At 40.1% G+C, this 25,011-nt stretch overlaps 1 protein-coding gene across 1 annotated transcript in view; it reads right to left on the bottom strand.

Moving 5' to 3' along the window:
- ripor1 (RHO family interacting cell polarization regulator 1) overlaps positions 1-25,011 on the bottom strand; it is a 342,903-nt gene that overhangs the window by 311,989 nt on the left and 5,903 nt on the right. The window contains exon 2 of the mRNA XM_043707051.1: positions 16,717-16,974. The gene's annotated coding sequence lies outside the window, so the exon portion shown is untranslated. The remainder of the gene's footprint in view (positions 1-16,716; positions 16,975-25,011) is intronic.

The following is a 25,011-nucleotide window of genomic DNA, read 5'->3' as shown; positions in this document are numbered from 1 at the left end:
ATTATATTTCTATATGTAAGTATAAAACCATCCTAACAAAAAACCAAAAAGACTAAGGATGCTTAAATCAGAGACAAAAATAGAAATTGCTGAAAAAGCTCAACAGGGTCTGACAGCATCTGTGGAGAGAAATCAGAGTTAACATTTCAGGTCGAGTCACCCTTCCTCAGAACAAAAAGCAAACTGGGAAGTATTGTACTGATATGGTGGCTACTTTTTCACTAATATCATCATGGCAGCAGTGTGTGGAAGTGGGGAAGTCATCATCATCAGGTCCAAGTTGGCCACAGGTTGGTAATTTACTGGGCTATGCTGTCAAGAGTCTGCTTAAATCAGTTCATGTGTGGAATTGACCAGGTAAAATATCTCAACAGAAAAATGAGCCACGTTGTGTTGGTCATATGGACCACACAGTGGCTGATATCTGAGAAAGTATTTAATCTAGATTTGCTTTTAGACCGAGCTAAGTAATTAATCTATCACTTGCTGCTTGGCCCACTGATTCACCAGGTTGCCACCTCATTTGTAGGTATGTTTGCACTGTTCCTGGCACAATTTTCTGCACTTCTCTTTCAGCCAGGTTCGATGGCAGAGTGGGGGATATGCCAAGCAGGAGGTTGCAGATTGTGTTGGAGTACGATTCCACTGCGGCACCTCATGGAATGCCAGATCGGTTCGAAATCTAATCCGTTTAGTACAGTTCTCGCATTACACAACATGATGGAGGGTATTCTCAATCTGAAGATGGGGTTTTGTCTCCAGTGATCACCCTTAAGGATGCAGTCTGACAGAGACATCTGCGGCAGGCAGATAGGGAGGATGAAGTCAAGTATGTTTCTCCTCCTTGTTGTTTTCCCTCATCACGTTTTACAATAGCTTTAAAAGTTTAGTACTGAATACTATACGCAATACAGAAAACATTGACTGTGGGTCAGGCAGCATCGATTTTCCTGCTCCTCGGATGCTGCCTGACCTGCTGTGCTTTTCCAGCACCACTCTGATCTAAACTCTGGTTTCCAGCATCTGCAGTCCTCACTTTTGCCTAGAAAACATTGACTGGGCAATATAATACGCTGTGCAGTAAATGGGTCACAGAAAAGAAAAACACAAAGTCATAGAGCTGCAAAGCTTGGAAACAGACCCTCTGGTCAAACTCATCTATACTGACCAGATATCCTAAATTAATCTAGTCCCATTTGCCAGAATTTGCCCATATCCCTCTAAATACTTCCTATTCATATAGCCATCCAGATACCTTTTAAATGTTGTAATTGTACCAGCCTCCATCACTTCCTCTGGCAGCTCATTCCATACACTCACCACCTTTTTCGTAGAAAGATTGCCCCATAGGTCCCCTTTAAACCTTTCCCTTCTAACCTTAAACTTATACTCTCTAGTTTTGGACTTCCCCAAACCAGGGAAGAGACTTTGTCTATTTAGGAGAAGGTGGGCCTGCAGATGCTGGAGATCAAAGTCGAGGAGTGTGCTGCTGGAAAAGCACAGCTGGTCAGGCAGCATCTGAGGAGCAGGAGAATCAACGTTTCGGACATAAGCCCTTCCACACTCTCAACTTTGTCTATTTACCCTATTCATGCCCCTTGTGAGTCTATAAATTTCTACGAGGTCACTCCTCAGCCTCCAATGCTCCATGGAAAGCAGCTGCAGCCTATTCAACCGCTCATTATAGCTCAAACTCTCCAACCCTGGCAACATCCTTGTAATCTTTTCCGAACCCTTTCAAGTTGAATGCCTTTCCTATAGCAGGGAGAGCAGTATTGAACACAGTATTCTACAAGTGGCCTAACCATTGTGCTGTATGGCAGCAAAATGACATCCCAACTCCTATAGTCAATGCACTGACTAATAAAGGAAAGCATACCAAATGCCTTGTTCACTATCATGTCTAGCTGTGACTCCACCTTCAGGCCGAGCAATGAACCTGCACCCTTTGTTTGTTTGTCTCTTTGTTTGGCAACACTCCCCAGGAACCTGTTGTCAAAGGGGTCATTGGTTCAGTAAATGAGCCATTCTTTCCCAATCACTGGAATGGTAACTGGATATCTTCGTACTGGCTTTCATTTCACTGCAAACAGAAACATTTATTGTTGACGTCTATGTCCACCGGTGAGGGCACCATTCGCTGAAGAGTTAACATCTGTTTTATTAGTTAGTTTCTTTAGATCCCAGCCTATAAAACAGTCTGGATCCACAGATTAGTGACTAAATCCACACATAAGTTGGGGGGGTGAAATGGGTGGGGAAGGTATGAGATCTCCTAAATGGTTAATTACTGCATGAAATATAGCACATGGGGGGGGGGGGGGTTAGAGTGCCACCCTCAAGAAAAATATTAAGGATTATCCTTGGTCTTAGCTGCACAGAACAAGACCTTTTATTTGAAGTATTATATCTGAAAATTGTAGTTAATTTTTAATCTTTTGAGAAGGGTAAAGGTTGATTTTCACACTACAGTGTGTAGCTTGTCTCTCAATCAACTAATTAAATCACATTAAAAACAACATTTGTAACCCTGTGATGCTAAGGAAAACTGGGAAGAGATCAGAAATTATTCCCAGGACCATCTTGTCTGATTATTTGGAACAATATCGGGTGACGTACTTAATCACCGTGCTAGACAGGGAACCATGACTGATCACTATTATGGTTCAGACATTTCTTCAACATGTCTGCTTCAGACCAAAAATATTCCAAATTGATAATGAACTAAACCTATGTTATTATCCAGAACCAAAGTTTTTTTTCCTCTGCTGAAAACACTCCAAATTAACAACTGTCCTCTATTTGTACTACCATGATTACTCACCATATGATTACTCACCATATTATCCTTACATCTAACAACACAACATTGACATATTCCATTGGACTACTGCATCAATATGGCAAAACTGATATTTATTTACAGGTTGAAAAATCAAATTATGAAATAAGGAAAATGTTACAGTAGTGTGTAATACTTTGAAACTAAAAATGGAATTAATCTACATGGGACTAAAAAATCCCAGTACAGTTCAGATGTACTGTCTGGACTAAGGCTGAGACACATTATGCTGTCACTTAAAAACATCCAAAAGCATCTGAAATCAATAGTTTCATTATCTGCAGTCAGTCACAGTGACATGAGCTCCTGCACTGGATGCTGTTTGCTTGGGGCTTCCATGTTGTCCTGATCTCATGCTCCCATTAATCAAAGACCTCTCAGTTTAAACACGAAATATTACAAAATGTTTCTATCTTAACTGACTTCCATCACAAAAAACTTCATCCACAGTTATTCTCCCAGCCTCTATTTTAAAGTTTGATTAGTGAAAAAAACTTCAATTTTAGTTGAAGCTATTTTAAACTGCTTTATCAAAGACAAATATTTCCCTAATATAGACCTTAACCTTATTCCAATGTTTTAGAAAAGAAATAAAATGGTGATGAAATTAGTAAAAGTCCAATTTTGACAATTGATATAATCACTACTTTCCTTTTACAATACTTTTGCTTTTGATATTGGTCCCTCCACAGATTCAGATCTTGTCTTGATTGAAAAGCTCATGAAATGATCTGTTCTTTCATTCCCAACAATAAGGAGCTCTGCAAGAGAGACTCCGAACAACTCAACTTTTGACTCATTTGCTTTGCTGTCTCCAATTTCTCTCCCCACCATTGTCCCTGATACCAATGTAGAGAAATGGTAACAACCACAAGCAAAATCAAGTCCCATTACCCTTTGAAACTCTATCTTGTTTTTGGAATATTAATACAAACTTATTAAGAAATATAAGCATGGGTTCTCTGTGAGGCATTACAATCTGTTATCTTTACTGTAGCAACAGTAATGTTCAAAACTACAGAAATTGTTTTTGCAAAAACCTTGAACATTAATTACTTCGATAGGAAGGAAGTCAATCAGTAAGAGCACATGTCAGGAATTAGTTTCCTGTCTAGGAGATCCTGCAGATAAATACACTCTTGCAAGATGCCAAATAGTAAACAGTGTGAAAAAGTTCAATGGTATTTCCAGTAATCTAAAAGACTCACTGCATGGCTGGAAAATTTAAAATAAAAAAAGGGATGCAATTAAACATGTTTACTTCTAATTAAAATGTAATAAGCTCACATTTGTTGGCTGCTTGCCAATAACAACCATTTCGTAATTGCTTGGGTTCATCAGCTCCTTTGCAGGTCATTGAATTTATTAGTACGTGCAATACAGTATAAACATTCTAAAAAAAAAGCTGGGGGAGGGAAGAATAAAGGGAAGGAACAAACATTTGAGGTGCACATTTGTTTCAGTAGAATTATGCTTCCTACAGAATAAACAGTGCATCCTGGAGAAGAGACATGACAGAGGGCTTTGGCACAATTTCTCCTAGGACCTCTTGCCAAATAATAGCAACAGGACTATATGAGACTGAGATAGGTATCATAAGTCATGATAAAGGAGCTTGACAAACGTGACTTAAGTGTTGCTGTGATACTTCTACCAGGTTGACTCTTGGAGACATAAACATAGCACAATAGCTTTAGGGAACAGCTGAACTTTACTAAGTTTTAACATTTATAGTTAAACTACTTCAGAGCACACCAGCTAGAACAAAGACATTTTCATAGCATGATGAATTGAGTATTCATATTTCATAGCTAGGACTGTGTTTACTGCAATTCGTTGCTGGTCACAATAGAAGAAAACATAAGCAGATGAACATCAGCGTGTGTCCATCAATGAGATTACACCAGGCAAAGGGCCTGGATATTGCAGTGAGAGTGGCAAAACAAGAATGCTCACTACTGACCTTGAAGAATATTATCCTGGGAGATCTAGTGACCTCTATGGCAAAGAGAAAACATGCATCTCTGGAAATGTAGTGGATTGCAAGTAACTTAAGAGGGCATGGAATTGCAGGAAAATCAGAAAGTTTTTCCAAATAGCCAATGAGAGAACTCACACAGACAGCTAATCAGCAAAATGAAAAGCATTAGTAATTAAGTTGTTTTTAAAAATTATATAAAACAAATTAAAAATTGAATTTGAATATGGAATGAAGTTAAAAGCTGAAATGTAAGAAAAAACCTGTAAAAAATAGGTCAGAACTAATCATCATGGAGATATTTAACAACACTCAAACAAATGTCAAATTTTACTTGAACTGTCCAAACTTATAAGTTACTCAATTTGTAATTCAGCCCAGTTGTTTCGCAGATCACAACTGAGAAACAGTTATACTGACTGAGCATTGAATAACATTTTATGGGGTTTCTGGGGAGGGGAGCCCATATCACAACTGTTAATGATTCACTGCAATTTCAGGATCGATATGGTCATCTTCCCAAGAGCTAAATCTTAGAACTGCTATTTATTTCAGAAGACTAATTAAAAGATCTCCTACCAAAATCCAGGCCAATCATCCTCAAGACACCTTTTTAAAAATATAAATGTACTTATACAGCAGCCTTCACAACTTTAGGAGTTCTCAAGATGCTTTCTTAGCCAATTAATTTTTTTTTAAGAAATGTAGTCATTGTGACAGAGGAAATTTAAGTAGCTTAATCAATACAATCTCTAATTCTTTTTGGAGTATATGGGTGATTTATTTAAGTGTGTTGTTCCTTTATTTTTGTTTTCCCATACTTGCACTCGCAAGCAAGGGGCTGATTTGTATATGGCCTGCAGGAGGACCTTTGGTTGCTGTTTTAATCACAAGGTTACGCATGAGAATCAAGATGTCTCATCGCTCCATTAAATTGTGAGGAGCGATTAAACAATCTAGGTTTGGTTTTCCTGGAATTTAGCAGATCATGGGGGATCATTCAAAGCTTTCAGGCTATTAAGGACAAATAGGCGAGCATGGGAGAAACAACATCCACTAGTAAGGGAGTCTAGAACTGAAGGCAGTGTTCCAAAAATTGGAGCCATACTATTCCGGAATGAAATTAAGGAACACTCATTCATGATCAAGACTGGAAATGTTCCTTAACTTTCACCTACAAATGACAATGGATGCTTGGTCAATTGTTAAATTTTAAATCGTGGATTGAATAGATTATTGTTATCTGAAGTTATTAAGTATTATGAACCAAAGGCAAAGAGATTTAGCCTTAATTTCTTTGAATATCATAAGAGGCTTAAGGGGCTGTGTGTCCATGGTTTGGGAGACAATCAAATTTTCACTGTGTTCAGTGTCACTGAAATATCCTTCAAATTACGTTAGTATTATTATAAGTTGCTGAACTTTTGCAAACTTAAGAACAGATACTGAATTTTGACCAACCATTTGGGCCTAAAGACCCATGAATCCATAAACAAAAACTTAAAATATTGCAAATTTATTAAAGTCAATATTTAATTGTAGGTTGTTTCTGTTGGAAGTCAAAAATATAAATTTTCATGCCAACCACAAAATTATGATTAAAATTCAAAGCAATTGAAACTTCAGATACTGTATAGTATAAATCAAAACAGAACAATTTTAAATGGGATTTTATGCACAGAACATTTTCATCAATAGCTTGAGTGCACAAACACATCATGCATGCACAGCTTAAGAACTGTCGTATCAGAAGCATATCAAATCAGAAGTCCAAATTGATCACATTGAGCAACTGCAAAGTTTTCTATTAAGAACTAGGAGCTGAAGTCTACTACTATTATTTAATATGACCATGGCTACTACAATTTAGTCCCTCGAGTCTACTACTATTATTTAATATGACTGTGGCTGATCTTATCTCATCTTCAATTCCATATTCCTGTCCACTCTCTATAATCCTTCGACCCATTATGAATTTAAAATCTAACTCCCCTTAAGTTTACTCAATGTCCTGGCATCCACTACACCCTGGTGCAGTGAATTCCACAGATTGAAGACATTGAGAGAAGCATGTTCTCATCATCTCCAAATCTGCTATTGCTGATCTTGAAACTATGGCCTTATTGCCCCATGAGGAAACATTCTCTTCACATATCCGTTAATATCAAGTTTTACCCAATTGCCTCTGTATAACCAGTAGCACAGAACAGAAAGTTTCTGATAATAACGCAACAAGGTGCATTTGAAGAAGGGAACTGCAATTTGCCAGGTACTCAAAGTACATTTTCATCTTACCAACACTTGCTCAATGTCACATTCAGTTATCATATGTCTTCTGTTTTACCACCTCTCAGCTTCACCACTTGTGTCTTTCAGATGTGTCATCAGCCAAATGTGAAGGAGGGAACCTTTTACCTCCAAGCAGCCCCCCTTTCAGTCTGCTTGCAGCTTCAAAGAGGTCATGGAACTTATAGTCTAGCTGCAGATTTAAAGCATCATGGCAGCCTGCTGGGAATCTGGAACACACCAGCAGAAGTCTCTCCTTGTGAGATCAGACCATTGATGGAATGGAACACAGATTTCCAACTACCTGGTTGATGGTGGGGTGGGGTTGGGAGGGGGGGGGGGTGGGAAAGAGGGGGAGAGCAGGTGGTATGGATTGCCACTTGTATGCATCCTGCACATGTGCAAAGCTAAAGATGCATATTACACAAAATGTCTGCTCATTCTGAGGAGTCCCATCACAAAATTACTGAAATTTTCAGTTCTGGCATATGGTCTATCAGTGGCCTACCTGTGCAGTTAACTAGAAGATCCTGGATGTGTTTGTGTCTGTGTGCTGGAAGAACTCAGAGGGCATGTACTTGGAGGTGGTGGTCACTTTAATGCAAGATCATTGGGTTCAAGAGCAGGTCTTCACCAGGTAGGCAACAGATGTGACAGGGTAACCTCAGAATCTGGAAGAGGTGAAGGAAGCCATGCATCTGCCTGTACAAGTTGCTACTTCTCTGCTGACATCCTACAGGGAGAAACAGCACGTGGTCACTGACAGTCTTCCAGACCCTTGTTCAAGGTCAAATCTAATGAAGCTCCAGCCCTCGGTGCCACTCATTCCGTTCTTGAATCTTGTACCAAAAGAGAGAGATTTTCATAGTGGGAAGTCAAAACCAGCTGTGAACACTACAATGGTGTACTTTTCAGATTTTTAAGTGAATTGCCATTCTTTTCTCATCTTAGTTTCAATTGTGTGTAGTTTCAGAATACCTGGGAAACTCCTGCACTGCCCACACCAACAACACCTGCCCGCTGGGAGGGAGTTACATGCAAACAGCCAAGGTTGCCAGAGTTAAATGTGAACATCAGTGTGTCGGAACAAGCTTTCTGGATTTCTCCAACAACTTTAATTCCCCCCCACCTGAACCCTATCACGTTGGAAGTTCAGATTTGGTCACAGTCAGGAGTTTTTTCTAACAGGAATTGCGCAGCTATAAGCCAAAGCCGAGAACACCAAAACAGTGACTCATCTCTGACTATTCTTTTCTTCTGCACCTATCAGATTTTTTTTCAGAGCAATGTTGACAACAGCTTGGGAACAACATATTAGCTTGATAAGGAGATAAGTGCAAGTCAACTCACCACCTGTGGGCCTCCTGCAATTAATCAGGTGATGCAAAAGAGAAGGAATGATGTAGAGAAGCTGGTGTTGGACTGAGGTGGACAAAGTTAAAAATCACACAACACCAGGTTATAGTCTAACAGGTTTATTTGGAAGCACTGGTTGTGATGAAGGAGCAGCACTTCAAAAGCAAGTGCTTCCAAAAAACCTGTTAGACTATAACCTGGTGTTGTGAGATTTTTAACTTTGTCCACCTCAGTCCATTCCTGATGAAGGGCTTTTGCCCGAATCATCGATTTTGCTGCTCATCGGATGCTGCCTGAATTGCTGTGCTCTTCCAGCACCACTGATCCAGAATCTGGTTTCCAGCATCTGCAGTCATTGTTTTTACCTGTTAGACTATAACCTGGTTTGTGAGATTTTTAGAAGAGAAGGGAAAAGCACAGATTTGTTTCTCTCAACAGTCGCAATTTGTTAACATTTTCAAAAATTTCTAAAGCTGCATACTGGTCAGTGGTATCTGTTTTGGCAATATAGCTATAAAATCCTTTTGAAAATTAATAGTAGGTTATTTCACAAGTAGTCTGTCTGGATAAGGCTGAATATTGCAGGCAGACAAGTGGCTTTACTTTCAACCACTGACATAGTTCTTACATTCTCACCTACATTTCAAACCTTCCAGTGTCATGCAACATTCATGATGCTTAATGAAGAGTTCAGGAGGGTATGTCAGCTGCAGCTGCTGTACCTAATAATGATGTGCCAACTTAGTGAAGCCACAAAACAGGATGACTTCAGTGCCAAACAGCATAGGTACGTGAGATAGACAGAGCCGAGTGATTCCACAACCAATAGATCAGATCTAAGCTCTGAATCCTGCAACATCTAATCGCGAACGACGGCAATTAATCAGTTCACCAGAGGAGGCGGGTCCACAAATACCCCAACCTCAATGATGAGGGAGCCCAGCTCATCACTGATGCATTTGCAACAATGTTCAGGCAGAAATGCCAATTAAAAGATCCATCTTAGCCTCCTTCAGAGATGTTCAGCATCATAGCTGCCAGTTTTCAGCTAATTTAATTCACTCCACATGATATCAAGAAAAGGCTAGAAGGGTTATGGGACCAGACAACATTTTGGAAATAGTACTGAGGACTTGTCATTCAGAACTTGGAGCATCCCCAGCCAAGCTCTATCTGACAATCTAGAATAGCCAACTCTACCAAGTACCACCTTATTGATCTATTCTTTATCATATAGTGTTGGAAAACATCATCAACAGTACTGTCATGAAGCACTTGTTTGCAATAACCTATTTACTTACACTGAGTTTAGGTTCTACCAGGGTCACTAAACCCCTAACCTCATTACAACCCTAGTTCAATGATGAAAGCCACATGTCACAGTGTGGCATCAGGGAGCCCGAGCAAAACTAGAGTCAATGAGAATTGGAAAATTCTCCAATCGTTGGAGTCATACCTAGTACAAAGGAAGATGGGTGTGGTTGTAGGAGGTTAGTAATCTCAACTGCAGGACATCTCTGCAGGAGTTTTTTTTAAAAAGAACCTCTTACACTCCTGTTTTTTTTTCCCAGGATGTCTGGCCCTCTTTTTTTTTATTTTTTTAAGTTTCTTAAAACATTTTTTAACTTCTGTAATGTTTTTCTTCTTATTTTCCCCACACTACTGCCTAACTGCGGTACTGCTTATTTTTCCCCAGCACCCACGTCATGTGTGTGCAGATATTGGACACAGTGAAGAACAACAAGTGTGTAAATCTTTATTTATATTCCACTACCAGGAAGAAAGGAAACACCCAAGTGGCCAGTGACAAGTTCTCGACAAAGGGCAATGCTGTGTGATCAAAAAGTGAAGGGGAGTGGCAGCGATTAAGTCAAAATAGAGTTGGAGGGGGAAATAAAACACTCTACTCCCTGCGATGCCCATCTCTCCTTGAAAATCCCAAGGGTGTTGGTGGACACCACATGCTCTTTCTCCAGGGGCACACGGCCTCAGGGTAAAATCCTAAGCCTAACCACCTTCAGCTGGTTCATCAACAACCTTCCCTCCATCATAAGGTCAGAAGGCGGCGGGGGGGGGGGTTTACTGATGTACATCATTCAGCACCATTCCCGACTCCTCAGATACTAAGCAATTAAGGTTCAAATGCAGCAAAATCTGGACTGCAACTGGGTTTAGGTTAACAGATGGCAAGTAACATCTTGGCCATCACCATGTCCAACAGGAGAGAATCAAACCAATGCCTGTGATATTCAATGGAATTGCTATTATTGAATCCCTTACAGTTAACATTGAGGGACACATTGACGAGAAACTGAACTGGACAGCCTTATAGGTAATGTGGTTAGAACAGCAGGTCAGAGGTTAGGAATCCTGCAGGCAGCAATTTACTTCCTGACTCCAAAGTCTCACCATTATATAGAAGGCACAAGTGAGGAGAGTGATGGAAACTCTACACTTATCTGGATGAGACCATCTCCAACAACACCCAAGAAGCCAGACACCACCCAGGACAAAGCAGCCTACTTGATTGGTACCACATTCACAAACCTTAATTTCCGGCACCACTGATGATCAGCAGTATTGTTTACCATCCAAAAAAATGCAATGCAGAAATTCACCAAGGCTCAGCACCTTCCAAAGCCACAATCTCTACCATCTTGAAGGACAATGACGTCAGTTACATTGGTACACCATCCCTTTCAAGTTCCCCTCCTGATATGGAACTATATCATTGTTCCTTAAAAGTCACTGGGTCAAAGGCCTGGATCTCCTTCCCCAACACTGCTGTATGTCTACCTACACTAAGTGAAATGCTGTAGTTTAAGAAGGCAGATCACCACCCAGTTCTTGAGGGCAATTAGAAATGGATAATAAATGCTGGCCAATGATGCCCACATCCTATGAACAAATAAAAATAAATTCATAAATCAAAAGCACCCAGGGCTTCCTGTCTTCCATTCTGTAATTGAAGGTGTGGACTCCATTTTACTGTAATCTTAAACACCTGAAAAACAAAAAAATTGAAATTTGGTGTTGCCCACCCTTGTTCCTAGTGTGAAGATGATGATGCAGACATAACAGGGGCTCAAACCGGGAAACTTGACAGCAGTCGAAATGTTTGCCTTGGGTCTCATTTGAATGGGTTTTGTGGCACGCTATCACATCACTCCTCAGCCCACCTGTTTGACTTCAGGCCATCTACCTCGATAAGAACAGTGTGGTCACACTGGGGGAGGGGCTGACAGGGATACTCTGAGCACACTGCTCCTCCTGACTCTACAGCAACATTTTAATGAAAAAGTTCCATTTTCATCACTTTCTGAAGGGCAATTAAGGATAGGCAATAGATCTGGGCCTTGCCAACAACTCTCTCTCCATTTGGAAAGAATCATTTTCCAAATTTGTTCTTTAAATTCATTCACGGGATGGGGGCATTGATGGCCAGGCTGGCATTTTTGGCCCATCCAGAGGGCAGTTAAGAGTCAATCACATGACTGTGGGTCTGGAGTCACATGTAGGCCAGATCAGGTAAGGATGGTAGTTTCCTCCCCTCGAGGACATTAGTCATTACCAAGCTGGATTTTTCCAACAGTTGACAATGGTTTCATGGTCATCGTCAGACTCAATTCTATATTTTTATTGAATTCAAATTCCACCATCTCCTATGGCAGGATTCAAACACAGGTCTCCAGAATATTACCTGGGTCTCTAGATTAACAGCCCAGTAATAAGATCACTAGGCCATTACCTCCCCATAATGGGTCTGATCTATTTAGAATATACACGTAACTGGCCCTGGGCTGTTCTGCCTTGAAGTGTGTCACCACTATACTGTTTAGTTCTGGAAAGCTTTGTAACAATGAGCACTCTTAAGCCCAGAGAATACTCTGAAGTTAAATTGACAAAACAGAGATTTCGTTAACTCATTTGGTGCTGAGAGAGATTTTCAGCAGATTAATATCAACTCTGAACACATTGCGAAGCACAAAGAATCTTTACAAAATGGCCACAAAACCCCCAATAACCTGCTGAAAGGTGTTCTCCATATTAATGGTCACTTAGTAATATTACTGTTCAAATTGAAGATCTACAACTGCAACTAGATCCTTACAAGAGGCATGTTTATTATTGCAATGAAAGCAATGTTTTTAAAAGGGAGACCCCCTTGAAAAAGTTTTTTTGTGTGTTATGTGTCTCAAAATTGTAACAATCATTATTTTAAAATTAATTTATGATTACACTGCATATACTGCACACAGGAAATCAGCATCATGTGGTACACTCATGTTTCCCATTCCATACACCATCTTTGGCTGAGAGAGTCTAATTTGCCATTAAGCATTAGCCAAAATTACTCTGTAGCCTGTCCATGGCAGTTTTCCATGAGTGTTTTCCTACTGATTCTCTCTCATTTCCTTCCTATAGGGAAACACCTGGTTTTGCTTAGTGCATCCTCATGGAAACACAGCTGACACTAGCAGCACAACAACTAAGCAAGAGGTCACATTATAAATGGCCATGAGTTGTTCTTCCAGCAGACTGTGCCACCTTCAAAAGAACAGTCAAAAGATTAAAAAGTAGATTATTTAATTTCCTACATTTTACATACACAAGGTGTGATGCTGTGAAACCGAACACTTTGCATTTCAAATAAGTACATATTTGGTTGCTTCCAAAACTGGGTGCACAGGATGGCTATGACATCCAGTGTGTGGTCCCATTTCATTCTGGAAACTTTACTGATTCACTTCAACTGAATGTTGCACTCAGCCTGTCTGCTAAGTTATTCTATGCCTCTCTGCAGTGGAGTGGTGGGTGTCTCTGAAGCTAAGCAAAGACATTCAAAATTGAAAGCCATTGAGCCTTACTATTCACAATACTGCTTGCCTGGCTTTACTATGTTCTCTTAGTGACTGGCAAAGCAGGAAGAGAAATTGGGCAATCTTTCTTCACATTATTGCAGTTCTCACTCTACACGGTCTGCATAACAAACAATATTTCTTCCCCTAATGTACTGTTTCACTAAACACTAATCCATGTTCTTCTCTTTGATTTCAAATGTTGAGACCATGGAGATATAACAGCCACTTAAGAAAAGGCCAGACTTCCTGAAGATACGATCATGTTTGTTCTGACCCTAGTAAGCACCTATTTGGAAATTTATACTACACACATTTTAGAAGCTAGGTTACAAGGGAATCTTAACATGGTGACTCCCTCGGCTCAAGCACCTTCCAAACCCATGACCACTTCCACCTACAAGGACAAGGGCAGCAGGTACTTGGGAACACCACCACCTGCAAGTTCCTCTTTGAGCCACTCACCATCCTGACTTGGAAATATACCGCTATTCCTTTACAGTTGTTCGGTCAAAATCTGGAATTCCCTCCCTACTGGCATTGTGGGTCAACTCACTGCAAATGGACTGCAGGGATTCAAGGAGGCAGCTCATCATCACCTTCTCAAGGGCAAATGGGGACAGACGATCAATGCTGGCCAGCCAGTGATGCCCAAGTCCCACAAATGTAGAAAAAAATATATAGGGCAGAAAGATTTTGTCACAAGTGCCAGTTCACTGCCAAATGAGAACACCTTCCATTCTGCAAAAGATGCAGATACAGAATTTAAGCATGCTGAAAGCGGCCGAGAGACACACAACAAATTCACAGTGCACCATGTAAATAGTCAGCAAGCTTGCGGACTTAACTTCAGCCAAAGCTTCACGGATAGTATGGAAAATATTCCGCCCAAAATGGACCAATTGGTCAGATCCAGAACCACAGCATCAGCATGTGCCTTGGTGGAGGCCACTACACTGGGGATCAAAAGTGACACATCGCCCACAACATCACATTACCCCTGTGATGAATCCTCTTGAAGAGTCTGGGAGGATCACTTTCCTCATTTTATAATTCTGGTCATGAGGTGTGATATTACTGGCAAGGAGACTACCCTAGAGGAGCTGCTGCTGAACCGCTTGGGTGGGTAATTTCAAACATTGCAGTTAACAGTCAATCAAATCCATCCTGGCACTACTAAATAGATTTACAGATTTCCTCCCCTAAACCAACATTAGATAACCAGATGGGTTTTTAAGGCAATCCAGCGGTTACGTGGTTAACATTATGCAGGACTATATAGCATAGAAATAGATTATTTGATTCAACTAGAACATGCCTCTCGATCCTGATCCTATTTTTTTCTCATCTAAATATACAATCATAACCAGCTCTTCCCTTCACCCTCAAATCGCTCCAAATATAATTATTCCATATTTAGTTAGTTAACTAACTTAATTTCCAATTGCCATGGTGGAATTTGAAATAGTCATTGGATCATTAGCCCAGACTAGTAGTCCAGTAATTTGATCACTGTATTATCAAATCTGATCCCAGTAGAGTCCAAGGAAAAGTCACTTACTGTCCGATCTCCCATTTTCTGTATGTTGGAAACGGACTGAAGACAGTGAAGTCATCATATATAATTTCTGGTTTTTCAATATTTAAGATTAGTACCTTATCTTCCAACTCTAACATTTGTCTTATAACTGTCATGCTGTTATACATCACCCACAAACCATTCATCAGCACTCATAGCCCTACAAATCACACAGAGCAATTTGATACCAACAGAATTCCCAGACACTCTCCTTACCTCAGGCCATCTCAGCATGGTAGCAACGCTCTCATCAGTCTGGAATCAGCATGACTTTTTAAAGCAGCTACTTTTTCAATCAATTTGAACACTTGTATGTGAAATTGCTTACTTCAAAGTTAAAAGTCACACAACACCAGGTTATAGTCCAACAGGTTTAATTGGGAACACACTAGCTTTTGGAGTGCCTGATGAAGGAGCGGTGCTCCAAAAGCTAGTGCTTCCAATTAAACCTGTTGGACTATAACCTGGTGTTGTGTGATTTTTAACTTTGTACACCCTAGTCCAACACTGGCATCGCCAAATCTTGCTTACTTCAAGTTTTGGTAAGGAAAACTCAGAATGGCAGAGTTTGAAAGAATATCGTGTTCCGAAGAGTCATGTTGGACTCAAAATGTTAACCCTGCTTCTCTCTCCACAGATGCTGCCAGATCTGCTGAGTTTCTCGAACATTCCCTGTTTTTATTTCAGATTTCCAACATCTGTAGTACTTTGTTTTTAGTCAAAAGAATATTTCTTCCCGAAGATTGTTAATTTTCTGATTGAAACTGAAAACTAACCTCAGAGTAGTACAGGGCTCACATTCAAGTTACACTGTGAACTTAATACTTTGGAAAAAAAAACAAAGTTGATATTCAAAGAGAAAAAATATAATCTTGCATTACAAAACAAACAAACATGTGAAGATTGTGATTTTCTCTTGCTCCTCAAGGGGGCTACTATTTAACATATGGTTTGGTGAATAGGTAAATAAAGTCGACTGCGAAGGAAACAGTTTAGAAATGGCAAACTGTCATTTGTAGAGTAAAAGATAGAAGTACTATTCAGGTGGGAAAACTACAGGCTAGCTTTGGTACATCTCATACAGTAACTAGGTTTATTGAAAGCAAATGTTTTCTTAGAGAAATCTTATGCAGAACGGCGGATGTGAATATCTTTTACTGGCAACTCTTAAACTGACATGGGGTAAAATAACAACATTCTGTACAGAAGGGTGAGGGTTTCCGGATAAATCCCCCCTCGTTCCCATAGCAACTAAACTCCACTTCAAGTCAGAACAACATTTCTCGACAACCTCAATTTCAAGAAGCAAAACGTCAAGGGATTAGAAAAAAAGGTTCAAAAGATTAAAACAAAATACACAGAATAAAAAGTATCGCAACTAGAATACAAATGACACTTTAGTTTTGACAATCTGCACGTACCCCTTGAACTACTTCGGGGGTGTGGGTTAATACTCAAGTTTGCAATTCTTAACAACAAATAAAGACTTAAAGAGAGGTTTTACCAGATTGCCGAGCCAAGAAATAAAATAGGACGTGATGTGCTTAAGGCACTATTTTGTGTGTGTGTGTGTAAACTAAAAAGCGGTGTCTCCTGGTCACAGTGAATTTGCCCATTGCCTGCTCTCATTCCACGCGAAGCAGTGAATTACCACTTTGTAAACTGCAATTACAGCTGCTCCCCTGTCACCTCTAACTCTCATTCACCGTGTCGTACAAAGCTCTGCAATGCTAAAGTCACCACCTGCAACCTCCGGCGCCGCTTCCTGAAGATAATGATTTCAAAATTATTTCCACAGCTGAAAAAGGCAGCTTACCTTTCACTTCCAGACCGAGCAAGGCGGGGGGTCACCGCGGACAAATAGCTCAATGGCGGTGCCTCTCTCTCTCACAACTTTCCAGTTCGCGAAGAGGGAAAAAAACGAGGTCTTCAGAAAATCCCTGTTGCAGCTGTCAAACCAAACGCTGAACTGCCAGGAATCGGTGGAGATTGATCAACTGGGCAGGCAGGACACAGGACCAGGGGGCTCCTCCTCAAAATGCACCACGCCCCGCTACTCTCCAGCTCCTTATTCCTGTCGGGAAAAACCAATTCAACATCTGAATCCAATGGAAAACGACGTTATTTCTTTGTTGTCATAGTCAAGATGGGAAAGAAAGACAGACATTTCGTCTGGAATCTCGTCAGATAATTCTTGAAGAGTACAACACCCCATATTAAAGTAAATGAGAAATTAGTGGGTTGATCGAAGTGGGCTAGTTTTGGATTTTTTTTTGAAAATGCGAAATTGAAGGAGAAGCCTGTTCACCACGTAGCTAGGACAACCAGGAACAGGACTTAAATGTGGCAGAGACAGGACCAACGCTGGACTAATAATCCATAAGACTCCAGGGTCATGTTCTGGTCACCAGACTTCAAATCCCAACATAGTAGATGTTGGAAATCTAATTCAATTAAAATCTGGAATTGAAAGTCCAATGATTGTTGTAAAAATCCATCTGATTCATGAGTGTCCTTTTGGGAAGGAAACTGCTGTCCTTACCTGGTCTAGCCTACATTTGACTCCAAACATCCAGCAACATGGTTGACTCTTCACTGAAATCTGGACTGGCCAAACCTTTAGTCATGTCATCACTGAGGGATTAAACTGAACGAGCACCTGGCATTGACCAAGGTACAGAACACGACGACAACAACAAACAAAGTCCTGTTGACCCTACAAAGTCTTCCTTACTAACATCTGGGAGTTAATGCCAATTTGTCCCACAGACTAGTCAAGCAACAGCCTGACGTAGGAATTATACCTTACAATGTCTCAGCTAAGAGAAAGCGAGGACTGCAGATGCTGGAGATCAGAGCTGAAAAATGTGTTGCTGGAAAAGCGCAGCAGGTCAGGCAGCATCCAAGGAGCAGGAGAATCAACGTTTCAGGCATAAGCCCTTCTTCAGGAACCTGAAGAAGATTCCTGAAGCAGGGCTTATGCCCGAAACGTCGATTCTCCTGCTCCTTGGATGCTGCCAGACCTGCTGCGCTTTTCCAGCAACACATTTTTCAGCTAATGTCTCAGCTAACCCCATCACCATCGCTGAGTCTCTAACTGACAGGACAGACCCAGCAGATGTGATTGCACAGTGGTAAATGGCTGGGAGAGATTCCTCAACATTGACTCTGGACCCTATGAAGTCTTGTAGCATCAGATAACACATTGGCAAGGAAACCTTCAGTTGATTATCATGCTCCCCCTTCCTCAGCTGATGAATCAGTCGTCTTTCATGTTGAAAACTACTTGGAGAAAGCACAGATTGGCAAGAGCACAGAATGGACTTTGGGTCATAGACTTCAATGAGGAGAAAGTGAAGACTGCAGATGCTGGAGATCAGAGTCAAAAAGAGTGGTGCTGGAAAAGCACAGCCAGTCACACAGCATCCAAAGAGCAGGAGAGTCAATGTGTCAAGCATAAGCTCGAAATGACATTCCTGATGAACCTCATTGCCCAAGAGTGGCTCGGCAATAATGAGTGTCAAAGGACATAACTGTAAGATTGGATCTGCAGCAGCCGGTGAGGGAACCAACAATTGGGAAATACATACTTGACGTCAGGCTCACCAATCTGCCATCTGTAGATGCATCTGTTCACAATAGTTTTGTTCAGAGTGACCACCGCACTGTCCTCATGGACAGAAATCCCTGTCTTCACATTTCCTCCTTCCTCTTGGTTGGCATTTCCCCACTCTACCATTACCATCAAGCCAGAAGATCAACCATGGTTCAATGGTGAGTGCAGGGGGACATGCCAAGAACAGCAGCTGGCATACCTAAAAATATGTCAATCTAGTGAAGCTACAAACAGGATTACTTTTTGTCAAGCAACAAAAACAGCAAGTGATAGAATAAGGCTATGTACTTCCACAACCAAAGGATCAAATCAAATCTCTGCAGTCTTGCTACATCTGGTCGTGAATGATGATGGACAATTAAACAATTCACTAGAGGAGGAGGCTCCACAAATATCCCCGTCCTCAATAATGGGGGAGCCCAGCACATTTGTGCAAAAGATAAGGCTGAAGCTTTCACAGCAATCTTCAGTCAGAAGTGCTGAGTTGATGATCCCACTCATCCTCCTGCAGAGGTATCCAGCATTATAGATGCCAGTCTTCAACTATTTCAATTCATTCCATGTGATCTCAAGAAACAGTTGGAGGCACTGGATGCTGCAAAACCTATTAGCTCTGACAGCATTCCAGCAATAGTACTGAAGACTTGTGCTCCAGAACTTGCCGTTCTCCAACCAAGCTATTCCAGTGCAGTTACAACACTGGCATATATCCAACAATGTGGAAAATTGCCCAGATATATTTTGTACACTAAAAGTAGGACAAATCCAATCCATCCAATTACCAACCTGTGTCTACACTCAATCATTAGTAAAGTGATGGAAGGTGTCTATTAAGCAATCGACAGTGCTATTAAACAACCTGCTCACTGACAGGTTTAAGTTCTGTCAAGGTCACTCAGGTCATGACCTCATTGAGCTGAATTCAGGAGGTGGGGTCAGAGTGACTGCTGGTGGAATCAAGACTGTATTTTACCCAATGCAGCAAAACCAGATACAATGGCATTCAAGGTAAGCTGTCCTCTGATTGGAGTCATACCAAACATATAGGAAGATGATTGTGGCTGTGGTGAGTCAGTCATCTCAACTCCAGGGTATCTCTGCAGGAGTTCCTCAGGGTAGTGCTCTAGGCCCAACTATCTTTAGCTGCTTCATCAATCACTTTCCCTCCATTATAAGGTCAAGAAGTGGGGATTTTTGTGAATAACCAAACATTGTTCACAACCATTCACGATTCTTGAGATTCTGAAACAGTCTTTGTCTGAATGCAGCAAGACCTGGATGATATCCAGATTTGGGCTAACAAGTGGCAAGTAACATTTGCACCATGTAAATGCCAAACAATGACAATCTCTAACAAGGATCATTGCTCCTTGACTTTCAATGGTATGGCCATCAGTGAATCCCCCAGAATCAACAGACGAGAAACTAAATGGACCAGACTGGACTGCTAGGAATTTTGCAGTGAATAGTTCACCTCCTGACTCCTCAGAATCTGTCCACTACCTACACGACACAAGTCAAGAGAATGGTAGGGTACTCCCCACTTTCCTGAAAGAATGTAGCTCCAACAACACTCGAAGCTCGGCCACCCAGGACAAAACAGCCTACTTAATTGGCACTACATCCACAAGCACTCAGTAACAGCAGTATGTACCACTATAAGATGTACTGCATAAATTCACCAAAGCTCTCTGGTGTTCATTCCAAACCCATGACCATTACCATGTAGAAGGACAAGGGCAGCCAATACGTGCAAGCACCTGCAAGTTCCCCTCCAAGGCACACACTATTCCTGAGTTAGAGATATATTGTAACTCCTTCAGTGTCACTGGGTCCAAACCCTGGAATTCTCTTTCAAAGCAGCAATGTGGGAATATATACACCAAATGGAATGCAGCAGTTCAAGAAGGCAGCTTCACAAGTGGGTAAGTGATAAATATTGATCTAGTCAGCAATGCTCACAATCCACAAATGAATAAAACAAACATCATCTATTTCGGCCAATATATTAAAAGTAAAAGATAAATGTAACAGTTCCTTGAGGAAGGACTAAAAAGTGAAGGTGCAATTTAGAAAAAAATGGAAGACTTGTGTTTACATTGCATGAGCCACTGAGCACTTTACAGCTAATAAATACTTTTGAAGTGTACATTGCAACAATATTTTTTATTCTTTCATGGTATGTGGGCATCGCTAGCAAGGCCAGCATTTATTGCTCAACATTAATTGCCCTTGAGTGCATTGTGTGGCTTGCTAGACTACTTCAGAGGGCACTTAAGAATCAAACACATTACTGTGGGTCTGGAGTAACAGATAAGAATGATACATTTCCTTCCCTAAAGGATATCAGTGAACCAAAAGGATTGATGTTAGTCATTATGGTTACCATTATTAAAACTACCTTTTTATTCCAGATCTTAATTAATTGAATTCAAATTCCGTCAGTTACTGTGGTGAGATATTGAGCATGAACCCATGTCTTCAGCTTTGACAAAGGGTCAGTTAGACTCGAAACGTCAGCTCTTTTCTCTCCTTACAGATGCTGCCAGACCTGCTGACATTTTCCAGCATTTTCTCTTTTGGTTTCAGATTCCAGCATCTGCAATAATTTGCTTTTCTTCAGAGCCATTGTCTGAATGTCTGGATTGTAGTCCAAATTCATAAAGTCATCTAGCATAGAAACGGACTCTTCGATCCAACGAGTCCATGCTGACCATGTTCCCAAACTAAACTTGCACCACTTACCTGTGTTTGCTCTATTTCCTTCCAGACCTATCTTGTTCGTGTACTTATCTAAACGTCTTTTAAATGTTGTAACTATACCTACATCCACTACTTCCTCTGCCAATTCAAGTCACACATGAACCATTCTCTGTATATAAAAACATTGCCCATCATGTTCTTTTTAAAACTCTCTCTTCTTAGCTTAAAAATATGCAGCCTAGTCTTGTGTTTCCCACACTTTAGGAGAAAGACCCTAGGTATTCACCTTATCTATGCCCCTCATAATTCAGTACCACTATACAAGCCTGCCTCCTGCAACACCCTTTGAAATGTAGCAACATAACTTCCAACTTGCATGTAATAAATACTTCCAAAGAGCAATGTAGCAATAATCAGAACTTGTGATTTTGATTGTGGGATAAATATTGTCTGGATCACCAGTAATAAGTCCCTGCTTACATTCAAAATAGAGCCAAGGTTTTTTCACATCAACCCAATAGCCAGATGGGGCAACGTTTAACTTGTCCATCTAAGAAAGCACCTTCTACACTGCAGCACTCCCTCAATATTGCATTGCAGCGTCAGCCTGAAGCAGACCTGAACCAGGAACATTATAACTCAAGAAGTGAAAGTGCTACCAATGTTGTGTTGGATGACACAGAGTGAGATGTATTCTGGAAAGAATATTCCATTCACTCTAGATGATTGCAATACTAATCTTATACTTTTGAACAATAATGTGATGATGGATTAGTCATGTGCAATAAAACACTGCTATAGTGGCTAAAATGAGGATACATTGAGTTCAGAACAAAGCAGTTTAAATTTTGGCTTTCTGTTAAAGCCATTATTGCAGTAAATATGGGAAAATGCTACATTTATTTTCTTTTTAACAATCTTTTCATGCCCAATTACTCTGCAATTCTTGTTTCTTTCTTTTTCACTGCTAAAAACGCTGACTCCCTGTTAACTATTGGTTAATAATTATTACAATGATGACTTTTGGTGAGTAGTTAAGCAACTGGAGGCTTTGTACTGGAGCCCAATATATCTTCAACTCATTATAGAAAAATGCATTTCCAACAAGGGACAACTGGAGAGTACTAAGGAGTAGGCACTCAACTAAAGGATGTTGAGGGCTGTTGCTACGTCAGTATTAAAGTCCAAGATCGATGAATGTATCATAACTGGGCATTACTGAGTTCAAATGTTTTTGATCTGCACAGCTTATTAATTCAAAATATAAATTTGCTGAATTTTTAGGTGAGTGCAAAAGGGCTATGATGACAAAGACATGAGATAAATGATCCATGCATGATGTTACATTACAGAAAACCAAATATAGTTCAAATTTTTAAAACTCTTAAAACTTTGGGAAATCCAGTAATGAATCCATATACATTTTGAATAGCTTGGTCCATTTTTATATTACCTTAGATACATTTCTAGCAGGATACAAACGCTACAACAATTGTTTGATTTTCTCCTATCTAGCTGAATCTTAATGTTGACATAATGTACAAATCAATTGTCCTTGACTGACAGGAATAGGTAACTGATTTTTATATATCACAGGTCAGTGAATACAACCCCATAAATTTAGAAAGGTTTCAGTGGAGTCTTCTTGATGTGGCTTTTCATTATTGTAAATCAGTATGGTTTTCACCTAGACTTTGATAAACAGAATTCCTCAACTAATTAGATTGACAAACTTCACTTTGTCATGACATATAAATATAAATAATTAGCAGATTATCCGTTAGCTGTTTTTATGTCCTCACAGTTATTATTACTGGTGATTATAGAGGGTGGGGCATGAGGTTGAACTATCTAGTGAACCAGGACATCTGAATATCTCTACACTCCTATGCTGCTGTGAGATCTGAATTTATGGCATCAACAGACATTGATACCTTTGATTGAGAGAAATTAAGGAGCAATTACTGAATACAAATTATTAAAAGTATAACTTTGTGCCAGTCCTGTTTGACTCTTCTGTGTAAATATTTTACCCCTTTCTGTGCTGAATATTAATTCATAGAATCATAGAATTCTTATGGTGTGGTAATAGGCCATTTAGCCCAAATAATTCTTTAAACATTTTATTTGTTGATCTAAAATGTTTAGTCATCAATTACATTGTTACTTTGGAAGAATTCTTCTGATTTTTTTTCTGGGTTATTTTAATGTCATCTTTCATTAAAACTAATCTGCATGAAAATGAACAGAATGTTGGTGTTTTAAAAACTTAGTTTAAGACTTACTAAAACAATTACCATCCCTGAAACTCTATGCTATCGTGTTTGAAAACTTCAAACTTAGTGCAAATTTCACTTATGGTTGACTAATAACGGTCTGTCCAGCACAAATCGGGATAAAACCTCTATTTCTTTAAAAAATATAATGCCTCTGTATGTCAATATAGTTGCTCCAATCTTATTTTCAATATTATATCTAAACTAAAGAAGATTAACAATTTAACTTTTATAATTAAATTTAATGTTTCAGAAGTCTTTAATGGCTTTTTTTTCTTTTCTCACTAACATTATTCATTGTATAGGGCAGGTAATATAATGTTGAGCCTTCATTTCATGGTTTTGGTCTTCACGTCTCTCAGTCCTTTAGTAGAAGCATTTAGATTAGATTAGATTAGATTACTTACAGTGTGGAAACAGGCCCTTCGGCCCAACATACTTACAGTGTGGAAACAGGCCCTTCGGCCCAACAAGTCCACACCGACCCGCCGAAGCGTAATCTTCCCATTCCCCTACATTTACCCCTTTGCCTAACACTACAGGCCAATTCACCTGACGTGCACATCTTTGGACTGTGGGAGAAAACTGGAGCACCCGGAGGAAACCCACGCAGACAGGGGGAGAATGTGCAAACTCCACACAGTCAATCGCCTGAGTCGGGAATTGAACCCAGGTCTCTGGCGCTGTGAGGCAGCAGTGCTAACCACTGTGCCACCCACCAACTTAGAGACAGACAGGTTTCTTTATGTTGTGTAATGACAGACTTCTGCACATGTACACAATTTCCATGACTTCGCTCAAAAGGTCTGTCCATGTTTCTCTGACCACTGGTCGTCAACATCTTATCTGATCACTTTTATAGGTTTGTTGTGACGTGTGAGGCATGTAACAAATCAAGCCATGGAAACCTCTTTGCCCTTTCTTATCTCTTGGGAGCTTCCATCTCAACGATGGCTGTCACTTTTTCAGGACCCAGCTTCACCCTATCAGGTGTGTAGACCATTCTAAAAAACTCAGATTCTATCACCTTCACAATCCATGTGTCTGCATTTAGCTTTATCCCAACTTTCCTGGTTCTCTCTGTGGCTTCTGGATGTTGAAAGGATGGTTCTGTTGTAGGAAGTACTAGAATCAGAAGACCTAGTTTAAAAATAAGGTGTCTCTTCTATTTAATATGGATTTGAGAAGAAAGTTCTCTCATAAAGGGTCAGGAATAAGCAATGGAAGCACAATTGTTGAATAATTTTAAAACAGAGATTGATAGATTCTTGATTGACAAAGGAATCAAAGGTTATTAGAGTCAGTGGGAATGTAGAATTTAGGCCACAATCAGTCACCATCTTTTGAATGATGGAGCAGGGTTGACAGGCTAAATGCCTACTCCTGTTCCTAAATTGTATGTCCATACAAATAGTAGCCATGGTCTTTTTATATATAACATTGAGCTGGATATAATCAGCTGCACCTTCTGTACCATTATATCCTAGACATCTCATCTATTTTCTCTGGAGCACTT

The sequence above is a fragment of the Chiloscyllium plagiosum genome, chromosome 17, assembly GCF_004010195.1.
Source record: "Chiloscyllium plagiosum isolate BGI_BamShark_2017 chromosome 17, ASM401019v2, whole genome shotgun sequence".
Lineage (NCBI taxonomy): Eukaryota > Metazoa > Chordata > Chondrichthyes > Orectolobiformes > Hemiscylliidae > Chiloscyllium > Chiloscyllium plagiosum.
This window is presented reverse-complemented; position numbering and strand designations above follow the sequence as displayed.